General features: G+C 44.0%; 1 protein-coding gene across 2 annotated transcripts in view; it reads left to right on the top strand.

Annotated features, from left to right (window-relative positions):
* The window catches only part of Schip1 (schwannomin interacting protein 1), a 609573-nt gene that overhangs the window by 453323 nt on the left and 139322 nt on the right, over positions 1-16928 (top strand). The window contains exon 1 of one of the 2 annotated variants that reach the window (XM_021157273.3): positions 2170-2197. The exons of the other annotated variant lie outside the window; for it this stretch is intronic. The gene's annotated coding sequence lies outside the window, so the exon portion shown is untranslated. Of the gene's footprint in view, positions 1-2169; positions 2198-16928 lie in introns of those variants that run through there. 2 annotated transcript variants of the gene reach the window in all.

Here is a 16928-nt window from a genome sequence, read left to right as displayed (position 1 = left end):
TTGGTCATGGTGGTTTGTTGCAGTAACAGAAAGCATAACTAAGACAATACCCCAATTCAAATATCAGTTTCTGAATCTTCCTGCCTCCGTTTTATGGCCTAGGGAGTGAAATGGTAGCCATTACATCTCAGAGGCTTGTCCTGAGGCGTTGAGCTGTCCCTAGGAAGGCCCTGGAGTAATGCGTGACACATTATGAGCAAACATCAAATGAGAGGTGTTATTACGCGATGACCTTGGAGTCTAAGTCATTTTTTATTTTCCTCATCACAAACGGCAATATAAGGAGCACCCTCACACCGTGTGTTGCCTCCGATTAGTTATTTCCTTGAGATCATATTGTTGGATCCAAGAGGTAGCAGAACGAAACCTTTAAAAAGTACTCTCTTTGATCTCCACCCTTGAAGAAAACTTAATGGTATGGAAAAGAAATCCAAGTTGAGCTCAAAGAGACAACAAAGCAAAGAAAACCATGTCTATTTGTCAACAACCACAATAATTTGGCAACGATCCACTTTATCCACCTAACTCTATGGACACCCAACAGAAACCCCAGTTTCTACTCGGTTGAATTAGTTTGACAAGGGTTTTGCAAGTCAGCCTTATGCCTTCCATGCTACGTGTAACTGGAGTAGAGAGGAAAACAAAGTGTTCTTTATCCTTAAACACACAAACACAAATCCATGTAAGAAGGTAACAGGAGACTATATAACCAGGTGCAAACTATGTTCTTAAAGCATCTCCAATCTCCAATGCAGGCAGCATCAAGAGTTAGCTAAGCAGTGCAGAGTGGGTGCTGGCTGGAGCTACCTGGCAGACTTAAAAGCATTTTCAAAGGACCATAGCCAGTTGGCTGCAAAAAAAGAAGCATGTTACCACCCAAGTGATGACTAAATTAAACTGCACTTGCTTCTTAGACTCCAGCCTTTTATAATTGCCTTTAATCCACCCCCAAACGAACAGGACAGCTTTGCATTTAAATATCAGCAGCAGGAAATGTTTTCTCTTGCTGAAACACATTCCCCCAATGCTGTTGGTAGGTGAAGGCAGCTGCCAGCTTCAGCTGGAGGCTAAATCCAAGAGGGGACACTCCAGGGTCCTGGCTGCTGAAGCAGTGATTGGCAACCCTGGTGGAGGACAGTGTGCAATTATCTGTTGGGGAGGGGGGTTGCGGAAGATAAATACTATTCACTTTTAGGATGTGTTATGGCAGTTGTGGGGGTTGGTGGGTACCCAGTGGGATTTCTAGGTTCTTATGCCCCAGAAGTAGAAATTAGGCACAGACGCATACACAGTTGGTTTGTTACCGGAGAAGAAAAGCATTTCTAACAGTGGAGATGCTAGAACTGGAAATGGATCCAAGGCTCAGTGGTTTCAGGTCCAGAACCTTGAGGGGTATTCTGAATGCCACAAAAGGGTTCTGCCTCTTTTGTGGGTCATTTTCATTCCTCTTGGGTTTCTTTTTTGGTGGTTGTTGGGTTTTTGTTTGTTTGTTTTGGGGGTTTGTTTTGTTTTGTTTTTGCTATTGATGGGTTTGGGGGAGATTGGGTTTTTTGGTGTTTATTTGTTTGTTTGTTTTTGGCACAGGCTTTGTTTTCTTACACGTAGGGTAAGAGCCTGGGGCTTCCAGCCTTTCTCTCTACCACTGGTGTCTTTCATGCACTGATCCTAAAGTGGTTGGACCTCACTCTGCCTTCCTCTCCTGCCTCTGGTACAGAAGTAATAAGCCATAAACAAAAGTCCTAAGCCTCAGCACTCTCCAGGGCCTGGGCCTGCTTGTCAGGGGGAAGGCTGTCTGTCTGATTCCTGGTTGAGGAGAGTAGGGCCACTCATTTCCAGAAATCCTGAAACAGAAACACATTCTTGCCATTCAGGAAAACTTCCAGGTTGCCAGAAAGCCCCCTTGTAAGAAGATAAGCCCCAGGTCCTGGCCTTTAAAATGTGCAGCCAAGCGTTATTCTTGTGTCTTATCAAGGTTCAATTAACCTGCCTCAGGAACTGACAGGCTCCAGATGACCCCAGAAGCCTCCTCAAAGGCCAAGAGACTGGCTGCTCTGCCCAAGCAGCAGACAAGCAAAACTGCCTTCCTTATATGGTGAAAAGTGCCCTGCCCCTTTAAGGCCAAGACACTGGGCTGCAGAGAGCCCCTGGGAAGTTTGCAGGCAGCCCAGTCCTGTGTCTGATCCTTGCCGCTCTGCAGGTGAGTTCCCAAACCTTCCCCTCTCACTTGCACCCAACTCTCAGGATTGTTCCCAAGGCGACTTGCGAATGCTTTTATGAACGGCTAGAGAATTTTAGGGTCAGCAGATAGGGTGTTACTTGCAGAAGTTTGAGGTGAAGGAAAAGCAAGGTTATCAGAGACATGTGTGCAGTAATGCAGCCAGCCAGGATGCGTCTAACTTCACCAGTGAGGAAGCAGTAAGATTACAGAGCCCCCCCCCCCCCCAAGGCATTCCAGGACAGGAAAAGTGAGAGCAGATTCTAGGCAACGCCATGAGGGGGTAAGTTTAGACTCTTGAGCTATATAAGCTCGTGAACTGCAAGTTTAAAGCGGACGGGAGGAAACAGTGCTTCTGCAAGTGCTGGTGGCCTTGTAGAAGCTGGAGTACAGGGCTGACTGCAGAGGAGAAAGTACTACCGGTGAATGTTCACCCGCTAGAGCAGGGAAGGCTGCGGCGTTAACCCTTTGTCTGGATAACTGTAAGCGCCCCCCCCCCGACCCTCCCCCCCGGAGTCACAGACCCAAGGTGGGGCTAGGAGGGGTGCCTGTGAGAAGTCCTGCGATATAATGCTGTAAGAGGCTAATTAGATGAGGAAGACTCCAAGTGTCGCTGTTATCTCCAAATACCATGTGAAAGAAAAAACGCTGGGGAATTCTGTCCTTCACCAGCCTAGGCAGGAAGACTTAGGTGCGCTTAAGCTGATTGTACCTCCATCATTCACTAACTCTGCTTCCAGATGTTGTAGCCTCTTAAGTAGCCAATCTGAAATCAACTAACAGAACTTTTGAAGGTCTAAATACTTGCTAGCACAAGGCATCTAGGAAAGGCTAAGATGCATTCTTTTGGAAGTGGGATTTTATTGATTGCCTAAGGAGAAGTGGGTGTGGCAGAAGGAAAAAAAAAAAAAAACTTGAGGGTCATTTTATCTCCTGTCCCAAGCCTTTTAACCAAGCTCATTCATCAGCTGCAGCCAAAAGAGAAGTCCGCCCAGGAATTTAAAAGAGCGATGGTGTGTTGCAGGGTGTGGGGTCGCCTTCTCTCTTTGCTAAGTCAGGGGCTATTCATCTTCTGAGGCCAGCCGGTTTTGGTGCAGTAGCTGGTGGTGGAAAGGTTTACAATTGGATTATAATTCCTTACACATTCTATGCCTTGTAAAAAATATTCATATATCCGGGTAGTCACTGAAGAATTTATTAGCTAATTTATTGACTAATGAGTGCCCTATGCACTTGTTAGTGTTTCCTCAAGACTCCTTGGAAAGATTTTGTTTTTAGCAACTGGGCTTTTTCCATTCAAGGTTTTCCATTTCCATTCAAGGGCTTCTCCCTTGCCTGGCTGTTCATGGGTGGGCAAAGTCTGACTCTGACTTGCTACCCTAAAACCATAAAGGACTCTCTTGAGCTTGACCTACCACAAATGCTAATGTCCAGGCAAAAAGTTCATAGTCACAACATAGGCAGTATCTGAGCTTATGGGCCTAGCTCTGTTCATTTTGCAGTAAGCTAATATAGAAAGAAGAGTCCAAAAGACTGCTTGCAGGCCTGATGGTTTGAATTTGATCCCTGGATCCCACAAGGTGGCAGGAGAGAACTGGCTCCTAAGGATTGTCCACTGACTTCCAAGGGCACCATGGCATAATAGCATCTGCACACACACATACATATGCACACACACACACATATGCATGCATACATGTGTATACGCTGCTTTCGATGTGCACGTAGGCAAGAAAAGCAGAATCTCATCCCCCAAAGCTCCGAAATCTCTGTCAGGTGTATACTGTGATCATTTGTAAGCAAAGTCAAGGCATTTTAAAAGTACAGCTTCTTAAACGTCTCACACAGTGACTTTCAGTCACATACCAATGGTATGAATTCACAAGGCCATTTATCTCAAGCATGCTTCAATTTCCTCGCTACTAGCATGCGGATTAGAAGGGACTTTCCAAGGATGTAGGAAGACCAGTTGGTATTCAGCAGGTCTGGGCTACATTTCCGGTCCCTTCACTTATTCTAGGACTGTAGAGAAATTCCTTAGTTAGTGTGCACCTCAGTGTCCTTGTTTACAAAGTAAATGAGTAACTCATTTTTTTTCTCTCTCGCTGTGACCTGGAGAAATATATCATCCTTAGAGGAGGAACTGAGGTTTGGAAGCAGAAACTAGCTCTGCAGCCTACGTTTAGAACCACAGTGGGTTCGTGTTCCTTTTCCAGTCCCCTTTAAGGAAAGACCACTCGTTCCTAGTTATTAAGCATGCTCGTTGTGGGCCTTCTTACAGCAAGCTCACTTCCGCTTATTTCTGTAGACAAAGAAGAGTCAGCTTTCCCCTTTGGTATGACATTCCATGTGCTTGAAGAGCAACAGTAAACCATCTCAGCATCTCTGTAAGAGGGGTCCACTCCAGTAAAAAGTGTCGAAGGAGAATTTTTGTTAGTAGACGGCAATTCTTACATGTGCTTCAGTAACACCAGTTGCTGCTGCTTTTCTACGAAGTCTCTTAACGAGTTCACATCTGTTCTTGAGAACACCACTGTGTGTGCTGTTTGCGTTATTCAGGCTGTTTGGAGAGCTGGCGTGTTTTACAGTATGTAACAGGAATGTGTATGACATATATGGAAGACAATCTCTCGGCCACATTTGGAAGGTAGAGAGACATTTCAGCAGCTGAAATGATCCAAATACCTGTCACAGCATGCACACCAGCTGGGGAAGACAAATGACCCCACTCCCACCATGAAGCTGGTCTCCTGGATTAACAGCTCGTCCACCAAGAGGCTGGATTTAGAGTCCCTTAGATTGAGAGTTTAAATTCAGTGTGCAACTCTGGGCTTCTTCCTTAGTGTGTCTGAGCCTCAGTTCAAGTGCATAAGGGAAGGATAATAGTACCTGAGCACACAGCTCGGGGGGAGTCAGAAACACGCCAGTGGGGGTGGCCCTGTCTGCTGCATCCCAATGTTCAACAGTTCCTAAGAGAATTGCTAGACCTTGCTCATAAAACACTGGCCCTGGGGCCTCAGCTGGTAAGAGCTTGCTATGAAATCAAAAGAACTGGAGTGCAATTCCCAGAACCCACATAGAAATCTGTCAGCCCAATGTTGAAGAGCAGAGACAGGTAGATCCAAGAACCTAGAGTGAGAGATTCTGCCATAAGAAAAAAAAAAAAGCAATCGAGGCAGACACTCAGTTTCCTCCTCTGACTCCTGCATGCACACACACCTAAACCATCAATGCACATACACCACACACACACACACACACACACACACCACATATATGCACAAAAAATGAAATTTTAAAACAGTGTTAGCCCTAAACAGTGTTAGACCCCTCTTACAGAGATGCTGAGATGGTTTACTGTTGCTCTTCAAACTATTGTTTGTAGCTCTTCAAACTATAGTGTTTGTAGCTCTTCAAACTATTTGCAAGTATAGTTATATTTCTCAGAATACACAAATGAAATTTTAATTTTTTAGAATTTTATTTCATGTGTTTAAATGTTTCACCTGCATGTATGTATGTGAACTACATTCATGTCTGGTGTAGGTGACAAGAGAGGATGTCAGAGACTGGAGGTACAGATGATTGTGAACTACAATGTGGATGCTGGGAATCAAACTTGGGTCTTCTGTAAAAGTAACAAGTGGTCTGGATGACTGAGACATCTCTCTAGCCCCATCAATTCATTCTTTAATAAAAAAAAGTGTCCGTTTTTGCTTAAGTAGAACCAAAAAACAGTTGTTGGGATGATGGTGGATACATAAATGGCTTAAAAGCTGCTGGGTTTTGTAGGGCTTTGGACTGTGTTCTGTAGAGTCTTTAACCTTGTGGAAGATGCTACAAGAAGGAAGACTTGGAATGAGGAGAAGGAAGTGGTCCTACATTAGGCAGGTGATTTGGAGACTCTAGAGGAGCTGATCTCAATCTCTGGACCCATCTCCAGCTGTTTGCTTTGACTTCTGCAGATAATTTTGTTCATTCTTGAGGCAGCCATGATGGGGAAACTTGGGGAACTGTCTTGAGCAGTGTCTAGCTTTCAGATAAAGCTGTATTTGGAGCAGTCAAGAACAGCGGTACCTCTGCCTGTTGCCCAGGTCCCTTGGGGGTGCCTGTGAGGCAAGCACACACTTGTCTGGTGAGCTCAGGGTTTATGCTTAATGATTTGTGGCAAGCTGATGCCTGCCTATGGGAAATTGTCACTGGAGCAAGGCTTGTGGGTCTTGCTAGAGATGTGCTCTTGGCAGCTTGGCAGGACTTCTTGACTTTCTCTCTATTATCACATGGGGAACAGACCCCCTGATCCTCCTCCTCCTCCTCTTCCTCCTCCTCCTTCCCATTTCATCATACTTGCATCCAACTACTCGACTTCATTCTCTCTATTGCAATAATTCACAAACAAGAGAGAACATAAAGCATTTGTTAAAACCTGGTTGTGGCCCCATCTCTTTAATAACTATATGTAGATCTGAACTGGGGCTGGAATATCTACAATTTTCTGTCATTGCTAATAGTCTAGGAGCCCCACTTTGGAAATAAGCCCTGTAACCCAACACTAAACCTCAGCTCCAGTGCTCCCAGGCTCTACCCCTCTCCTGTTCTGGTGTGTGTGTGTGTGTGTGTGTGTGTGTGTGTGTGTGTGTGTATGTGAGAGAGACAGAGACAGAGACAGAGAGACACAGAGAGAGAGAGACAGAGAGAGAGACAGAGAGACACAGAGAGAGAAGGTATAATAAAAACTAAAGTCAAAGAAAAATGCAAATGTTTATAAAAAATAAAGAAAAATGGGATGCAACTTACTGATAGGTAATAGTCACTAACATAGACATTCTGTCCTAAAGTGGTGAGGTCAGTACAAATGCTAATTAAAGCCTTGTATGCAAAGGTCTTTTCTTACAACACAACTGATGGTGTTATATTGAAACAATCCATTATGACCTAATAAGGAGGCAATGCTATACCCAGCTTAGCCTCTCCCTCCATCATCAGTGGACAGTGTAGGGTATTTTCTTCTCAGTGTTCTATACAAAAGTGAGCATGATAATGCCTTTTGCTTCATCTTAACATTTATGTGGTTGTTTGGTTAGATCTTTTGAGACTGTCTCCCTCTATAGCTGTCTTAGTTAGGGTTTCTATGAATATGAAGAGACACCATGACCCTGGCAACTCTTATAAAAGAAAACATTTCATTGGAGCTGGCTTAGAGTTTAAGGGGTTTAGTCCATTATCCTCATTATAGGAAACATGGCAGTGTGTGACAGACATGGTGGTGGAGTTACAAAGAGTTCTACCTCTTTATCCAAGACAGCAAGGAGGAAACTGATTTCATACTGGGTGGAGCCTGAGCATAGGAGACCTCTAAGCCCAGACCCACAGTGACACACTTCCTCCAACAAGACCACACCTACTCCAACAAGGCCGGACACTCCCATGGACCTATGAGGGCCAATTACATTCAAACCACCATAGTAGCCTAGCCTGGGCTGATCTCTTTATGTAGCCCAAGATGGACTTGAACTCATGGTAATTTTCCCTGCCTTGGCCTTCTAAGTGCTGGGATTACAGGTGTGGGCTACCATGTCCAGCTCATCTAAACATTTGCTATGAATAATAAAACAATATAACTTAATGGTATCAATTAAATAAAAAAACACTTATTAAAACATATCCCTGGTCACTGATGATACAGCAGAAAGGAAGCAAATATAGCAGGACTTACTTTCTAGAGAAGAAAAACATAAAAAAAAAGAAAGAAAGAAGGAAGGAAAGAAGGAATTGTAATACCTGTTCCCAGAGGGTAAGGCTGTGTGTGTGCTCTCCTGCCCTCCCTCCCTCCCTCTCTTCTCTACTCTCTCTTTCCTTTTGAAACAAGATCTCTACATAGCCCAGGCTGGCCTAATAAACCAAACTTCAGCATTCAGGAGGCTGAGGAAAGAGGGTTTTGAGTCAGAGGCTAGCCTGGGCTACATTAAATTATTGGCACTTCTGAGGCAGAGTCCGGGTGCCGGGTCTCAGTGTTGCTTAGGGGCATGCACACATTCTTATCCTGCTCAGGCTATGATGCAGAAATGGTTTCTACCGACAAATCCCCCAGAACCCCGAGGGCAGCTCAGCTAAGAGCTGTGTCTTAGTTCAGTGGGAAGCTATTGGACCATGGTGAGCTTTAAAATTGATAGGAAGAATGGGATGAGGAACTGTGGGAAGGTGGAGAGGGAGCAGGGCAACAGCTGGACTGGAAAAAATAAAAATAAAAGTAATTTTAAAAAAGATACTAAATATCCTTAAAAATATATTTTCAGATTTTAAAAAATGGTCAACTTGGACACAGTAGCCTGCACCTTTAATCCCAGCACTCAGAAAGGAGGTAGGCAGATCTCTTGAGGATACATAGTAGGATTCAGGGCAGTCAGGGATACACAGTAAAATCTTGTCTCAAAAAAAAATCACTTTGGAAGCTTTCACTATTTATCCAGTATTCAGGAGGCTGAGGCAGGAGGCTTGCTGTCAATTTTTAGCCAGGTTGGGGCTACATACTCCATACTGAGTAGTAGAGTAGTAGGAGAGGAAAGACTACAGACCTTGAGCCCTGACTGAAGTGGGTGGTAGCTTTGGCTAGTAAAGTGGAGGGAGAACTGAGAGCACAGAAATCAAAGAACATGATTCAGCAGGAAGTCATTCCAGCATCCACAACAGAGAAGACAGTCGCCTGGATGAGGCACATAGTAGCAAGTTTCCAGAGGATCCTGTCTTCAAAAGGAAGACTGCTGTCAGGCTTGGTGTCGTGGACCTGTAATGCAGAGGCAAGTGGATCACTGTGAGTCCCAAGCCAGCCAGGACTACACAGGGAGACCCTTTCTCAAACAAAAGAAGCCTACTAAGTAAATATAAGCTGAAATTAACTCCTTTCAATTTTTCCATTTTAACATCAGTTGGTTTCCTGTACACATTAAAGAGTCGTCATGGCACCGAATTCTAGAGCTTAATCTTTCCAGTGTTCGCCCTGCCGCCCACCTGCATTTCAAGATGGTCCCTCCTCAGAGGGAGAACTGACTTGCTTCTAGCTTGCAGAGGGAGGTGAAATCACATGCGCTTCCTGAACAACAATATGTAATTTCCCTCCACGAAGGGTCAACAGGAATGATCCTGCTTGTATCATTTCATAAAACCTATGTCTAATCACATGAGTAAGAGGTACCACCAGGTCTACATTTATTCCGCCGAAAGGGTAACATCAAAATATTTTAACGAGATTGCAGGCATTTTAGTGCTAATTTTACTACAGTATTAAAACCTTCCAAATAGCTTCCAGGTGCATACACTCTTCCCCAACCCAGGCAATGCAGCTTCCGGGACTTTAGAGGATGCCCTAACTGTCTCTCCCTATAGCTACATCTTCTGCATCCCTAAGCAAGTGGTCCTCAGACTTCTCAGACTATCCCAATAGGCAGAGACCCACGAAGCAATGGGAAGCTGCTGATTCGCCTTCACAGGACCCATTTCTTACCCATGGGAGAAGCATCCTGTCCACTGGCTGAGCCTACAAGTATTGATATAAAGAGGGAGAGAGATAGTAGGTGTCTGTCTGTCTGTCTGTCTACTGGTGAGTGCTTCCACTGGGTGGCAGATGCCTCTGCAGCCAAACCTGGGTCTTCCCCATTGGAACTCCATGTGTAGCTGAGCATGGTGACTAGTCATAAGAAGAAGTACCTACCTTCCCTCTAAGTGGATGGAGTCTGGTGCTCACCAACTCATATCCTGCCTTCTACTTTCTGAATGAAACTGAGAAGAAACAGCAAGATTAGGCCACTCCTCACTCCTAACCAAATCATCGTCTTTAAAATTATCATGAAGACTGCATCAGCCCAGCAACCAAGGAGGGGTGCAACTCAACGGCAGAGCACATATGCTTAGTATGCAAGAGGCTCCAGAGTCAATCCCTGGCACCTTTACTTCCCAAGGTACAGAAATATTGTAGCAGTCTGCCTCTTGCCTGGCCACCTTTCCCAGCACTCAGGAGGCAGAGTCAAGCATATCTCTGTGAGTTTGAAGCCAGCCTAGTCTATATAATGAGTTCCAGGACTGCCAGAGAGCCCTGACTCAAAACAAACAAACAAAACATTAGAAACACCCAGGCTCTGATATAGGAATTAAAAACCCAGAGAGAAGGCTGAATGTGCCTCCGTTGGTAGAGTTCTTACTTCGAACACAGAAAGCCTTGGGTTCCGACCCCAGCACTTCATGAACTGATGAGTATGGTGTTGTACCCATGAAATCCTAGCACTGGGCGCATAGACCTAAAGGGTTATTTGACTATATAGTGAGATCACGACTAGCCTGGCTTTATGAAACCCTGTACCTAAACAAAACAATGCAGAGCCTTGGGTGTGGCCCTACAGGAGGAGACACGCACCACGTTCTAGCCAAGAACAAAGCAGGGAGGGTTACCAGGTTTGTGTTTCATAGAAAGCTAACTTTTCATGTCCAGAAAAAAATCTTGTCTTACCTAGTAGCTAATCACACAAAATTTGGATGAGGTCACCTTGGTTTTCAGAAACAAGATGCTAACCAAGGACTCTTTCAGACTGAGATGCCCTGAAGCTGCTGTGAACATCCTCGGGGTCCTCAGGGCCTCCTGCACACCTAACCAAACCAGCCACGTCTGCAGCCCTTCTCAGCATGACCAGGCTGCATTGTTCTTTGAACCTCTTTTCCTCTACCCATCCTCTAGTCTCTGGAAGGGAGCTCGAGATAGACTATTGTTTGGATCTCCAGCATTTAGCTGCAAACCAAGACACTTGGTAAATGTTTGCTGTTGAATCAGGGGAAAGGCAAGGTGCAAAATTAGAGAATTTGCCAGGTCAATTCAAAGCTCCAAGACCATTGTTACTTAAAATCACACATTTTCCTCATTCGATCTGAATTTCTTAGAGTGGGGGAGCAAGCGAGAGAGAAGGGAGTTTTTGATGTTATAACAATATTTTTTTCAGATACTAGTTTTAATACTCTGTCTCCACCAAGATGCATGTTTCACAGGGATGTTAGAACCTTACCTAGCCTTTATGGGACATTTTCTATTTATAAAAAACTAGTATTAAAAAAAACTAGTATAAACATACTAGTAAAAATTTCCAGATTTAGCCAAATTGAGGTGGTGCATGCCTTTAATCCCAGCACTTGGGAGGCATTGGCAGATGGATTTCTGAGTTTAAGGCCAGCCTGGCCTACAAATTGAGTTACAGGACAGCCACGGCTACACAGAGGCATCCTGTCTAGTGGGGGAAAAAAATCCAGATTCCTTACTTAATTTTATGCCTCCTTGAGATCTTCCTAGTCAAAAAACCCCAAAACTCCAACTTAGAGAATGTAAAATGGCCTGCCTTCTTTGTGTAAGCCTGGAGCCTTTCCTTCATTGGAATCCGGAAGTACCAAGCCTCATCATTAGAATTACTAAAGAGCATAATTCAAACTCCTGGTCTGTCCACTCGAGTTACCAAAAATGGTAATGCACTGCTGGTGTGAGAGCCAGGAGCAAGAAGGCAAAGCCAGTTCTGGCTGGCTTCTGGGAGCTTGGACTTAAGTCTGAAATAGCTGTGGCAGAACTCTACTATGTCTTACACTAGAGATTCCTGCCCACAAGGCCTCTGAGCTCAGCATCAGGAAGGGGTCAAATGCAGCCATCTGTGCTTCCCCCTTTCACAGAAAGGCCCTTTGTGGGGGATGCAGCCACCCGAGGTTAACAGCAGGAACTGCCCTTCAAAGTGTGGAATTGCCAGTGGAATCCCCCAGACACTGCATGGATATTTTGAATGCACTGTTGAACATGCAGCAGAATAGTGGCATCTCCAGCTTCATCATCTGAGGGAGTTGTGGAGGCTCTTCTACCCATTTTTCTGAGCCCTGTTTGCAAGATGGGTGGCAAAGGTTTTTGAACTCCATTATTTTTATTTTCTTGTTCACTTTGTTAAGAAGGAAGACCCCCAGGTTCTTATTCATTTTGTCCTGGAAGTAAACCATGAGACAAAGGGTAGTTGAATGGTGTCCTGGATGGTTTTATGTCAACTTGACACAGGCTGGAGTTATATGAAAGGCAGGAACCTCAATTGAGAAGATGCCAACAATAATATCCTTCTGCAGGGCATTTTCTTAGTTAGTGATTGATAGGGGGTGGGGTACAGACCACTGTGGGTGTGGCCATCCCTGGGCTGAAGGTCCTGGAGTCTCTAAAGAAGTCAGCCTAGCAAGCTAGCAGGAGCAGCACTCCTCCACAGTCTCTGGAGCAGCTTTTGCATCCCATGGGAAATCTAAACCAACTAAAACGCCTTTCAACTTGCTTTTGGTCATGGTTTTTCATCACAGCAATAATAGCCCTAACTAAGACAAATGGCAATGATAATCCTTATTCTTGTACATTTTGGACATACTCTTTTTCTGTATGATGGGTGTCTGGTACTGGAGATTTGACCCAGGGACTATGGCATCCAAGCAAGTACTCTGCCACTGAGCTAAATCTCAGCCATGTGTGTAGTTTTTAAGACAATGTCTCATTTTATCTGGGTTGTTCTGAAACTTATTACATAGCTGAGGCTACCTTTGAAATCCTGATCCTCCTGCCTCAGCCTTCCAGACGCCAGGATTACCATCATGTCTCTGTTTCTGTCTGTCTGTCTCTCTCTATCTGTCTGACTGTGTCTCTGTTTCTCTCTGTGTGTGTCTCTATCTGCCTGTTTCTCTCTCTCTCTCTCTCTCTTTCTCTCTCTCTCTCTCTCTCTCTCTCTCTGTCTGTCTCTCTCTCACACACACACACACTTACACGCTGACTAGAAATACTTTGTAAAAGTTGAACATTACTACAGTTAAGGGGAAATACTTTCCCTCCTCATCCTGCTTGCCAGAGTGGGAAGATCCAAGGACCACCTCCCTCTGTCTAGAAGTCAGTCTCATATTAAATATAGAAGGTATTCTCGTACAAGGCAGGCCTTAGGTGGCAGCCTGCAGAACATCAGAGCATATAGAAGTGGCTGTGGTACAACCCGGTGCCAGGTGGGTGGCACGCCCTTGGCTGCCCTGCCTGGTCTTACTCTGCAGTCATACAGAACCTCAGATAGCTCATTTTTCTTATCCCTGGCTTAGCCAGGTTCCCTGCATTTGGTTTCTCTGATCTCTCTGCTAAAATCAATCTCGTCTAATTATCTTCTGTTCCACTTCTTTGAACCCCTTCCAGTTGCTTCCATTTCTCAAGTGTTTAATATAGAATCTGGGTGAGGTTCTGGCTGAGTCAGGTAGAGGCAGCTGCTTACCTCTTTAAGGAGCTGAGATGCTTTGCCAAGGAACCCTCCGCTGGAGTGCAGAGTGAGCCTGGCGCACAGGTGGCACACAGCAAGAACTACCCATGGGAGGAATCCATTGCATTGCTTCTAAATGGCTGGGACATTTCAACTGGCACTTAATGTACTTCCCAGCCCACCCTCTGCTCTGGACTCTTTCTGTTCTTGGTTTTTGTTTGTTTGTTTTCCTAGTCTAATAGTTATTTCAATGAGTAATTCTTTAATAGTTTGTACATTTAAAAAAAATGTTAAAATTCCTTTGATTTCTACCCACATATTTAATTAATTTAATTCAAGTGATAGGAATTTGGCAGATTAACATTATTTATGACTTACTGTCTTTTATCCCTTTCTGGAAATTACTCCTAATCACTTTAATATTCTTTTATTTTTAAATTCTGTTAGAGTAGAATTGGCTCCGGTGTTGGTTAATTTTCGGTTAATGAGCTACACAGCAAGATTCGAGCTACTTCCATTGCAACATGGGCTTGGGTTGAGAAGATGGAAAATTGTTGTCTTAAAAATGGCATGATTTGGAAGTCACTTGCAAATAACCCAGTGGGGTGATTAAGGTGAAGGGCTCCAAGGAAATGGGATTGCCCCGGGGTTGCTGCAGTTTGGAGAGCGTTACATGGAACTCATTCTGCTCTCTAGTGATACAAGTGCTGCAAGTGTTCCCGTATTTAAAAAATGTTTTAAAAGGGGGTGTCGGATTGTTTTTAAGGCATAGAAAATGGTATAGATAGGCTGAAATAAAACTGATCCCTCTGAATTATTGGAGAATTAACAGACAGGGTAGGCCTCCGCCACCCTCTCCCCCAGTCATATGTGAGAGGGCTTCAGCAACTTTTACTTATTTCAAGATTCAGCTCAAGCATCTCTTTCCTTTTGAGGGTTTTCTAAACCACCCACATCGAATTTAATGCCTCTCTGGCTTTTTTTTAATACTGCACTCTTTGATAATGCCTCCCCTGAGACTTAGAACCCTGACTGTAATCTCTAGCATCCTTATTGGCTGTAATTGTTGACATCCGTGTTGACTATAATTGATGGCATCCTTTTTCCTTCCTAGTTCTCTGAGCTCTTAGGCCTCTTTCAGTTCTCTCTCCAAAATCCGATGCCTGACACATAGGTATCTGGATAAATAAACAAAATAACCTGAAGAATGCATGAATACACACTATGTTATCTCCTTGAGGCTGCAGCTTCTTATGCAAGGACCTCCTGCCGACTCTCCATCTTCTACCTTTTGACTTTCCACTTTATCCACTTGATAGCCTGGCTACCAATCAGTTGTCCCTGCCTCCACTAAAGCCTTCCCATTTGGTGTCTCAACCAATGACCATGTTCTACGATGTGAGACACACTCATCTTTCGATGATACTCAGCTATGTGTGTTTTGACAGTCTTCTATTTATATTCATACGTACATACATACATACATACACTGGGAAGAGGAATTAGTGCTAAACCTGTGATTTCACAGAGAATATAATTTAGAATAAGGCAAGGGTATGCAGTGCTGTTAACCAACCTTACCCAGCCCCGTAAATCAGGCACAAAATGCTCAGGTGCAATCATAGATGCTCCAAACTCAAATAACTGAACTCTTGGCCATGCCTGTTAGAAGCTGACTTGAACTCACAGACATACTGAAAGGTCACATTCTGAAACTGCAAAGTATAAGCACGTACACATTTCTTACGAGACAGCATCTCTCATAGCACAGGTTTGAACTCCTTATGTAGCTGAGCCTGGTTTTCCTGCTTCTGTCTCGCAAAGGCTAGGATCACAGGCTTGTGCCACCACACCTGGCTCCACATGTAAACAGAATTATAACACTTGAAATGGTTAAACATCTTTTGAGCTGTCCACCCACATCATCATATAAGCTCAGAGTTTTAGCGTGGGTTAAACTAAAAGCTGGCAGATTGTGTCAGTGGTGTGACTTCTTATCTTGGTCAGTAACAATCCAACAAGAGAGCCAGTGTTGATGGTTCTGTTTAATCTGTCGTGTTTCTCAAGCGCGGTGTTTGCCTTTTTATTTATAAAAGGTTGTTAATAATACTGCTTATATAAAATTCACTATATTTCATCAAGCCTAATGTGTTACTGATACGTAAGGCATGTCATCATTTTAGGTGCAATTAAGAAAAAGCAGTACAGCTGGAGAGGTGGCCCAGTGGTGACGAACACATACTGCTCTTCCCAATGACCTCAGCTCAAATCCCAGCATGTACTTCAGGCAGCTCACGACTGCCTGTGATTCCAGCCTCAGGAGATCTAACACCACCATCTTCTGGCCTCTGTGGCACTGACATTCATAGGCACTTACCCACACCACTTCCTGACCCACATATACAAAATTTTGTAAACAGAGCAGCAATGGGCTGGGAAAAGTGCCCCAAAGGCAGAGAAGTTGTAGTGTGTGAGGCCTTAGGTTTAGTCCCCAGCACTGATCGACAACATTTCTGTTGCTGCTCAATCATGATTCCAAGGGCTGGGCTCAGTAGTAGATCTGAGTCTAGCACTGTAATAATAACAATGGCAAGATGTTCTTGATTGCAAGATACCTAATGTCTAACGTGTGGCTTAAAATTGATGAAATAAAAAAACCTACATGCCACTTCTACTTTAGCAGAGGGATATGTGTACTCTATTGATAACAGTTATATAAAGTTTTCCTTTTGCATATGTTTATTTGAGGGGGGAGGGTTAGGGATTGAGACAAGGTTTCTCTGTGTAACGCTGGCTGTCCTGGAACTCAAACAGCCTCAACGTCCTGAAACTGGCTGGCCTCTAATTCTCAGAGATATTCCTGCCTCTGCCTTCCAAGTGCTGGTATTAGAGGTGTGCACCAACATGCTCGGCTGTGAACCAACTCATAAAATGAACCAACTTAATGAAAACTATAATATGGACTATGATCTAGCAGGACCCCAGCAGTGGAATACAGGCCTTGGCCTAACTACTGTTTGGCTCCATGTGTTTCAGAGCTCCGACTGCTCCATGGAGCATGAGAGAATGGTTTGGGTCTAAGTTGAGGAATATAACTATACAAAGAAAGTTCTAGAAAGTGGACTCATTACATATTCTAGAATAGTCAGGACTTGCCTCTACTTAAATAACAGCATATTCAGAGACTTGCTTTGTTTTCTTTGTTTTGAATTCATTCTCTAACAAGGAAGGGAAAGTGATCTTTTTTAATTTTAAAATTTAATTAATTATTAAAGAAAACTGACTAACAAAACACTTGGTTTCTGGGATTATCAAATCTTGGTCGCTTTCTACTCTTATAATAGACTCATCACTTGGAACAGATAAATGAGGAACTTCTGTCAGAACATATTTCATTAGGAATGTATAAAACGTGGATGGTGCCCTGTTCCTGG

This window comes from Mus caroli, unplaced genomic scaffold (genome assembly GCF_978045245.1).
Source record: "Mus caroli unplaced genomic scaffold, Mus_caroli_1 scaffold_3, whole genome shotgun sequence".
Taxonomy (NCBI): domain Eukaryota; kingdom Metazoa; phylum Chordata; class Mammalia; order Rodentia; family Muridae; genus Mus; species Mus caroli.
This window is presented reverse-complemented; position numbering and strand designations above follow the sequence as displayed.